A 10,401-nucleotide genomic window follows, 5' to 3' on the forward strand; every position below is an offset into this window, starting at 1 on the left:
ATTGACAAGCTAGATCAGTGATTCTCAACCTGGAATCCGCGGACCCCTAGAGTCCACGAAAAAGAATATGTTTTTCTGGTGCATATAGAACTTTCAAGCATTTTTGTTAACAGATTGAAAATAATGCCTTAACCCTAGAACGTTACACTGGGGTACAAACGTACCCCACGCGTTTGATCGCAAATTTCGAAGGTAAAAATGCAAGCAAAAGAAATGGATAATATATCATTTTCTTCGTTTTTTAATTGTGAAAACAGCTGTGTAAGTGAAAGTACGGAATTTATTGAATTAATGATACATAATCTGGTTTGAACAAACAAAAAGTGAAAAATCGCGGTTTTGACTTATTTTTACAAAAATTACTGTATCTTTGCGAATTTTCAACCTATTTGAAAAAAAAAATCAAATAATTCTAAAAGTTGAAAGAATTGTCTAAAAATTGAATAACGATATATTCGAAAAAGTGCAATTATTTAGAAGAGTGAAAGTTTTAAAATGCGGTTTTGGAAAATACCACGAAATGAGATGGAAATTGAAATGTAAAAAATATTTCTGACCAGTAGTACATTGGTACAGTACCGTCTTTACGCATGGGCACACTAGGCCAGGGCCAGGGGCCCCGGGCTTTTAGGGGTCTCCAACTTAGGATGAATATTGAATCATTCTGAAGGCTATGTTCCAAAAAATAGTTGCACTCAATTGTTTATAACTCTTTAGCGTGTGGGTAAGAATGGATCAGTTGCTCGGATTCACACATTGCACATTATCCCATGTAACATTTAAAGGGCATCAGACAATCAAGCGGAATGATGGTAGCAGTAACGAGGCACTGCATGACCAGGATAGTATTGGACCAATTTAAACGTCAATCCAACATTTCAAAACTCAAGTTTCAATTCAGGTTGTGCAAAAACAATGAAATGTTTTCTACAATACGTATAGAAAGTTCAAAAGGCACCAAGCAAGAGCGGCAACCAACAAGGTGGCAAAATTTGCACAAGGAAGCTGTACAGAAGTTTGGCAAGCGATCCGCGCATGTGGCAAATTTTAATTTCTTCATCACATCAGGGATTGTGAATGGACACATCTACATAAAAACCTCTAAAAATGACTCCTGGACTTCTTGAGATCTCACGATACTTTGGCGGCCACATTAAGCATTTTCCACTATGCCGTCGTAATCTGAAACAGAACTAATTATGTTATTTATGTATGACACTCCGCCTTATCAAAAATATTTTAGGGCGTCGGAATCAGAAATCAGAATATACTGGCTCAAATGGAACGTATCCCGTAGATAGTCGAGGTTTCCTTTTTCGACTGTTTTATTTGATTGGTATTGAAATGAATTTTTTTAACTTAATTTGTTTTCATTTATGTTTGTGTTTACATTTTTTATGATGTTGCAGTTTAAATGATATAGCATTTTCTTTTAGCCTTTGGTGAGCTTCTTTGGTAGATGGTTGCATTTCTGTTTGTGACAGAACTACTAATAGTTGTGGTAGTGAATTATTAAAATGAATTGTGTTGTTCATATTAATAGATTCGAGTGATTTCGATGTTTTACTATGTTTATTTGTTTACATACCAATGAAGGTATTGATTTTGTACATCTGTACTTTCGAAAGGTGAAAAGCCTAATTATTATTATTTTTTCCTCCGGTCTCTTGCTGCACTAAGTGCCTATCACCGACACCAAAGAGGTGACTCCATCAAAACCTTAGACTTGCCACTTAATTACCGAAGCAGTAGTTGAGATACTAATTCGTATAATGTACTTGTTTGCTATCTTCGCCTATCCGAACCTTTCACTATAAAAGAAAGCACAAAACTTCTGTCAGAATATATAGCAAAAATCTATCTCTCCAACAAGTTGTACACGAAGAGACACTAAGAAAAGAATCGTTCTATTCCTGCAGCGAAAAATGGAAATATCTAAAATGAATGAACCTAGAATCACGCACTTAAATTCGACATAATATCGATTGATTTCAATGGCTGTAATATTCAATATTGTCATCTGTAAATGTAGTTGAATTATGATTGAAAAATGCGGCTTTTTTTGTAAAGCTGGCAATTGACTTTTTCCAGCTGCATCACATCTGGAACAGTAAGAAATTGAGAACAACATTGTACGAATCAATGTAACTTTTGTAAATCACATAGTCGTCATTGAATTTTATTGGCATATTGCTAAATATTTTTCCTAGATTGCTATAGTGTAAGGACAATTATTGAATGAATCCTCGACATTGTAGTGTTGACGTGTAACCCGCTTTACTTCATCATTCCTCATTATTGACGGAGGCACTCTTCAGCCTCAAACAGCGTCTTATTATTATTAAGGTCAGATTATATCATATAAGGGGAATAGCGCAGCTGGTAACCTTGAACCTTCACAACCGCATACAGTGTGTTAGGCTCTTTGCCACTTTCGGTCAGAAATGCTAATATCTTTTTAAGATCTATCAAAATCATTTTCCGTTTTTCGACGATACCTGAACATTTACAATGCAACCTTTAGTGATGGGAATCTTAATTTTTTCCATATATTTCGCTTTTTACAAAACAATCTCAAGGTGATACATGTTCAATTATAGGGGCCCTCTGCTCAGTTGTGCCCTGGGGCCCTGAGTGGTCTTAAGACGGCCCTGCATTGGTAACACGCAACGTTACTGTTACAGCAGTTACTGTGCGCAAATTATACTTGTGAGCCATTGTTTTGAAAAACTATAAAAAATAAACAATAAACCATAAAACAATAAAAATCAGCAAAAATGAGAACGATTTTTGGGGTGGGCGTAGCGTATTGGTAAATCGATTGCCTTGTACGCAGCGCACCTGGGTTCGAGTCCCAACCCCGCACATAGGGTTAGAAATTTTTCATAAGAGACCTTTCTAACCCGAAGAGGCGAATGACCTTAAGGTTAAAACCTCTATAATCGAAATAAAAAAAATAACGATTTTTTTCTATTTCAAAATTAAATTAAAATAATTGAATAAATGAATAACAACGAGTGTATTATAAGGGACCATTCATAAATTACGTAACGCTTGTAGGGGGGAGGGGTTACAACAAGTTATGACATGTTGTGACATGGGGGAGAGGGGGAGTTAGCTAGATCGTTACGTAACATGTTTTCATCGAAAAAAAAAAATGTGGGAATTTGTTACGTAATAGGGGTGGGGGGTGGAGAAATTTGTGACAATTTGTAACATGGGGAGAGGGGGGAGTCATTTTTGGGCAATTTTTGCGTTACGTAATTTATTAATGGTCCCTAACACTAATTGTTACTTATGTAGTAAAACAACCAGTATTTAAACTGGTATTGTCACGAGTCACAGTTGCACGGACAGAAGGAAACGTGACGAAACACTAACGGCAACCGTACACTGGGGTACAAATGTACCCCCACATCAACTTTGACACCTACTTCCACGAAAGCCATAAGCAAACTGGCTATACCACCTTTTCCTACTCTTACTAGGAACTCTAAATTGAATTATGGTTAGGGTCCCAGGTCGATAAATGCCGAATTCTCGTCTTAACACGGCTCCAAAGAAGGCATGTGGTACATTTGTACCCCAGTGCAACGTTCTAGGGTTAATTTCAAAGGGGTCGGTGGTTGGCAAAAAGTTGAGAACAACTGAGCTAGATCAATCATCTAACAACAGAAAACTGTTCAGTTAATGGGTTCAAGTACTATTCGAATGTAAACAAAACCTAGTTTGTGTAGGCTTATTGAAGGGACCAAAACAGCCAATTTTTCAAAAGTAATTTCATGATGCCGTCGTTTTGGCGAGAAGAGCAATTCAAAACAGGGCCGGCGTTACACTTTTAGCACGAGTGGGTAGTAAGCATAGAGTGAGGGTAATAGAATAGGGATTTGTCTCATTTTCGCAATACACACGCTTGCATTACATTTACATTGAATCACTTTCAGTGTGTTTGTGTAAATGAAGTTATTGTGCACCGATAATTTCAAATGTGTGTCCGAGATACATACGTGGCAGATTTCAAATTTATGAAAATGTCCAAAATTTCGAGTGGGTAATTATCCACTCGGTTATTTCCGAGTGGGTAGTACTACCCATACTACCCACGCTATCCGTCGGCCTTGATTCAAAATTTGCAATAGTTTTATTGTGAGAATTTTTCAAAAATTGCAACCTATACTTTTTTGGCCCAGCGCGAACCTGCTATTTGCCCGCATTTCTGACAGGGTAAATATTCAGTCTTTTTTAATTCATTTATTTGCCATGGCTCGTTGCGTGAGCTACAAGGATCCATGGGTCTTTTATACATTTACAGGAAAATGAATAATAAAAATAACATTTTTGTGTTCTTCCATTGAATCCTTCGCACGCAATATATCTTTGCGAGCGGAGATTCTTCGTCTAGGCTGTGGAGCATTTCCGGCATCGCCTGACAACGCCTGACATATTCAGTCTAGTTTTTAGCAAATAAAAAAAAGTAATTTAATGTTAAAAATCGTCAAATCGTGCTTTTGATTATATTTTACCATTGATTAAAAACATTTTGGTCCACGAAACATATTTTAGAAGAAATGATTAACGCACCCAACTAGAGACTGAAAGATCGCAGGTTCGATTCCTGCTTGAAGACATATCTTTTCTCGGTGTTTCCAATAAAAAGGTGAATTATCACTGTTTCTTCTTTCTCACCGTTCCGGTTGTTCTTTTTCTGTCTGTTTTCCAGTGGACACTTTTTAGCTGCCGAAAACCTGGGAAGAAGGCACAATCGATTATGAGGTAGGGGAACGCGGGGCAAGTCCGACACCTTAAGCGCAATAATTTTTCTAAAATTCCACAAAGTTCCTAAAATTGTATGTTTGTACATAATACTTGTTTAGATGGTTCTTAACAAAATATATTTTTTTCAAAGCTTCAAAAAATTTAATTCATTAAGAATTACTGGTTGCCAAAAAATGGAGAAAAATTACATTTTAAAAACGCTGCGGGTAAGACCGACACTCCAAAGGGGTAAGAGCGACCCCCTTTTGAACTTTCTTTTAGTCAAATTTTTTCCATTAAAAATGTATTGTGTATGTGTGATAAAGTGCAATTATTATGTGTATATGAGTATGTGTGATGCAAACGCATGCTTTCTATAGTTTCATCGCGTAGCAAGAGGAAGAGCATTCGAATGCGTGGTGTAATGAATAAATAATGTTTAACGCATGGTTTATATTTTGGTACGGAGCTTTATTGCTACTTGTATAGCTATTCTAACGAGGAAGAGCTGTTCTGCAAGCAGATTATATACGCTGTTACTAGAACTCATTCGCTTAGAAGGGACGCACGCTTCGTAGTAAGCTATCCGGTTCGTGTTGTGATTTTTCAGAACACTGTTAATCAAAAATCCGACGGTCAATGAAAATTTTTCATCAATGTCATTTCAAAATCTCATATTAGACTATACTTTTCGTTTCTTTTTGTAATATTATTATGAATCACGTTCAAATTAATTCCTAATTTTTTTGGTCGGCTTGAGAAAATACTGATAAATAAATGCAAAAAAAACAAAGTTTCTGTGTATTTCAATTATTAACATGACGTAATTATAGAATAATTGAACACAAAAATATACCGAGTCGCTTGTATCGAATCAAAAACGAACCCAATCATCTAAACACCGTGTCGGTCTTACCCCACCCAAAAACTGTCGGTCTTACCCCAACAGCGCACATTTTTGTTAAATGCTCAATTAACAGTATTGAAATACTCAAACTTATCTGGAGAGTAGAATAGAATGTGTGACAAAAAACTGGTCATTTTCAAAGCTTTTGTGTTATTAAAACCTTAAAATGGATCAACTAAAAATAACATCCAAAAGCGTATCAACTTTGCTTTCGCATGTTTTGTTTATTTTGTTGACGTTTAATGAACCCATATGGCATCGATATGTATCGAAATGCTTAAAATAATCGTACTAATAATATCCTATCATTATTGTATGATTTCAAATATATCTGAGAAAAGTAGTGGGGTGTCGGGCTTACCCAGGGTGTTGGGCTTACCCCCAGTTCCCCTAATAGAGGAAGGTAGTCCCCTTTGAATTGTCCTGGTTTTTAACTCGCTTGATATGGTCACTGTTAGCTTCGCAAGCCAATGCAATATGCACTATGCTATATTTCTCCTTACTGGGCAAAATTTTAATAAAAACAATTTTTTCTCCATTAATCGGAAAATTGGTGATTTTAAACCAAAAACAAAACTTATAACTAAATTTTTTATGAAATTTGTATTTCGACTTTTTGCAGAACATCACATATGACTAGGGGTTTTCTCAGAAACATAGTGTTATTGTTTTAGAGCTAGTATCAATCCGACGCATAGTCCTATCAGTAAGTTAGTGTCGAATTCTGACGAGACGAATTTGAAACACAAATTCTATAATTAATTTAGTGCCTTTAATGTCTAAATGTTTAAAGCAATTTTCTCCTGAGTAGAGAAAAAAAGTTTTTATCTAAATGTTTCCTTTCTAAGGAGAAATATAGAATACTGCATTTTCTTATAATTTTTCATATTTTGACTATTATCAAGACCAAGTACAACAGCGATTTTTTTGAAAATATTTTGAAACAATTGAACAAGCTCAGCTATGTTTTTTTGTTCTGATCGGGGCTTTCCAGCATACCACTTCTCAGTTATGTTTCTAATTCATGTTTTGAATTAGAAACATAACTTGAGGTTGATTTGAATAAATGAACATATAGGTTTAACAAGTGGACAATTTGTCGCGGATGAAGCAAAATTTGAAAAAAAATCAGAGGACAACAATCAAACAAGGTGAAAATTAGTAGTAGTCCAAGCATGATTTGCAAGCGACAAGGTATGTTACCTTGTTCGAATTCTGGGACAAAAAAACACACATTCCCCAGCGACATTCTTTTGCGTACGGGAAAAGAAATGTGGGAAACCAAACGAGCTCCACATTTTTTTTGCGTTCTGCTACTAACCCTGCGACATGCTCCCACTTGACCCCACTGAACGATTTTTATTGTCCAGTACGTCGTTAGAACGATGATTAATTGCAAAAAATATAACCATTAAAGCATGGATGAAGGTCTACCTTGGCCAGCGGTTCTGCACTGGGTGTAAACATAAACAAAACAAAAAAAAGCAAGATTTCCACTGACACTCAATAGGCGGCACTCGCACGCACGGCCATGACTGCGGCAGAAGCGATGGGCATCCAGCAGCAGAACGCATTGCGCACCACCACCCGGTTGTTTGTGTCGTGAAAAATTATGATAAATGGTGAGAATCGGAAAAGTGACCCACGGAAGTTACCTCCTCCCAAGCCGGTTGATAGTAGCTCTTGGGTGGAAGAGATCACATCATCACAAAGATGCTAATTATTAGCAAGAAGAAAAAAATGGGTGGCGAGTGCAGTGCTATGGCCGAGAGAGGAAAACTGCTGTTCTTGTTGCGCTTGTCTTGATCTTTGAGGGGCGATTATAAGTACCGCGTGAATTAAGCTTAACAATAAGTTTTTTTCTTCTCCCCTCAGCGGTGAGCTGCTGACGGATGGCGAGGAAGCATGTTCAGAACGTTCAGAATCGTTGGCTAGTTGGGAAGATAGCAATGTTTTGATAAGTGTTTTTTGGATTTTAACAAGGCGTCGGATAGATGCATACGCTGTAAAAAAATTTGTCCGACACACTTGGATGGTAGTTATCCACCATTGTTTCGCGTGATGGATGAATGTGTAATAATTATGGGGGGCTTATAGCTTCGTCGAGAGTTGTAAGTTGGTGCTGACTGAATTGTCGAGTTAGCAGAGAATATTGCTCTCTAGGGTCATTGCATTGCTGTGCCATCCATTCTCGGCAATTGTTTTGTCTATTCCCTGTACTTAACAAACTTCAATGCATTTAGTATTTGACACTATCGTCTTTCTTTATTTTTTTATCAATCGGCATGTCACAGTTGAATCATTCGTCGTGATGATAGAGGACTTCATGCCGCGATGTGCTTTGTTTAACCAAAGGCTTTTAGAAAATCCAAAGTAGTAAGCACAATTTACCGTAGTCACCATCAATTACTAATCGACAAATCTTGGGAGTTATTGTGCTGATTGAACGAATGTTCAGCTAATGTTGGTGTAGTATAGTATGTTGTGGTGGCAGGAGCGAGAAGTATTAGTGAGTTAGGTCCAAGTAAAGATGAGAACACTGTGATGGCGACAATTGGTGTGTTCACAATTCCAGTACTCTCCTGAACATTAAGTCACTCAATACGTTTCGTAGATAAGAATAACTTTCTTGAGCATACCATCTTAATGTAATTATGATAATATAAATTCGTAAATATAATGAAATCGATCATGCAATGCACGAATTCATTCGTCGTTTTCTGCAACGAAGTATTTTCGTGCATTGTAAACAGTAGGTTTCGTTCATTTCATGAACAAGAATAGCCGCTTGGTGAACGAAAGCTTTCGTAAATTTTACCTATTTAGTTTACATTGCACGAATGTTATCGTTGATGGCGACACTATGTTTCGTGAATGAAATGAAGTGATTCGTTTATTTCAATAAATGTTTATGTATATGATGGGAGATTTCGTTGGTCGCACGAATTAATTTCGTTTACCTTAGAAAAGTTTTCGTATTTATTAGCCTCTTATTGTTTTCAGTCGATCTTTTGGGATCGATATTTGACAACATAATTTTTTTTAATTAAAAAAATCGATGTGGCCAAATCGATTTTATTATTGTACGAAGAAGTTTACATTGCACGATTGTAATCGTTGATAACGACATTATTTTTCGTGAATGCAACGAAATGTTTCGTTTATTTTAATAAACGGTTGTGTATATTACGAACGATGTCATTGGTCGCATGAATTTATTCGTTCATCTTAGGAAAGTTGTCTTATTAAATTCATATTATTTTGACATTGCTCCGGTAGAGAAAAACTCAAACTTCTTCATACAAAACCAACGAGCAGTTCGCGATGGCTCAACTGAATCCGTATTGCTCCGGATTCTGGATCAACTGGAAGCGAAAGAGGTTTAGGAAATCGCGTGGTATTTTTGATAGTCGTTTGTACGTGCGTTCAGTAATTTTTGGTTGGCGGGGAAACGGAAGGCGTTTACTTCATTGGAATTGGAGACGGAAAATGAAAACGGTCCCAAGTCGAGTCTAAAGACAACGGAATCCGCAGGCCAGGAAAGTGCCAGCGATTTTTATAAATCGGACGAGGTAAGATGCGCTGCACATAGGTTGAAAGTAAAGTGACCAGCCGAGCAAATTAAGCCAATTTATCCGTATTTCAACGGCGTAGGTGTCTTCCCAGAAAAAAATCGCACTTCAAGAACCAGGACGAGTATGCTGCTGGAGATACATCGGACAAGAAGGATGTAAGGAACACTGTGGGAAACATTCCGATGCACTGGTACGATTAGTATGAACACGTTGGATACGATTAAGATGCAAACAAATTGACCAAACTGCCGGAAACTGATGCCATCGATTATTTCCTGAAAAAGATGGAAGATCCGAACTTTTGGCGAACAGTTAAGAAGAATCCACAAACTGGTCAATATATTGTGCTGAGTGACGAAGACGTTCGGCTCATGAAGCGTATTATGGCTGGGAGAAATCCGAATAATCAGTACGACAATTATCAGGTTAATTTACAAATTATCGCTCATTAGTGAATTTTCTAATATTAGTCTTTGCAGCCCTGGATTGAGTGGTTCACGTCAGAAGTAGAAAACATGCCATTCGAAATATTATGGATCAAAAGCGTTCATTTTTGCCAAGTAAATCGGCTTAAAATCCTTGGCCTTGCTCATGCACTCAAGATGGGTTGGATTAAAACACGTGCCGAGGTAGAAAAGTAAGCCGCTTTGAACAAAGGCCCCAAGTTCTACATGGTTTGGGAATCCCATTAAGGAAGAAATGCGTCGCATTCATGATCATGTTTTCGCTCCTAAGAGACCGCTACCGAGACATGCTGAGCCCTACAATCCACAACTGGAATATTTATTTAACGAACGAGAACTGGCCGAATGAAACAGTCACGGGGAAGAACCGTGGAAAAGAAAATTGCATTATATCCCTCAAAAGTATAACTCGCTCCGTGAAATTCCCGAATTCGGCAAATACAGTCGGGAACGGTTCTTACGGTTCTTGGATCTGTATTTGTGTATTCGTGGTAAATAAACTCGGGTTACTGCTTGTTGTAATATTTAATTATATCTAATGTAATATCTAATGTCCGAACAGTTAGTTGCAGTGGCCTCTAACTCTTTCCTCTCTGGGGGAAAGCGACTGCTGTTGATCATTCCTAATGTTAGCGACAATTCAATCAATCGAAAAACAGAATTTGCTGGCAGAGGCACCAAAATCCAAAGTAGTTGACAA

The 10,401-nt window shown here is 37.3% G+C and overlaps 1 pseudogene; it reads left to right on the plus strand.

Moving 5' to 3' along the window:
- Window positions 1–9,419: 9,419 nt before the first annotated feature.
- On the plus strand, window positions 9,420–10,200 carry LOC131687896 (ribosome biogenesis protein BOP1 homolog; annotated as a pseudogene).
- Window positions 10,201–10,401: the final 201 nt, after the last annotated feature.

The sequence above is a fragment of the Topomyia yanbarensis genome, chromosome 3 (genome assembly GCF_030247195.1).
Source record: "Topomyia yanbarensis strain Yona2022 chromosome 3, ASM3024719v1, whole genome shotgun sequence".
NCBI classification, from domain to species: Eukaryota; Metazoa; Arthropoda; class Insecta; order Diptera; family Culicidae; genus Topomyia; species Topomyia yanbarensis.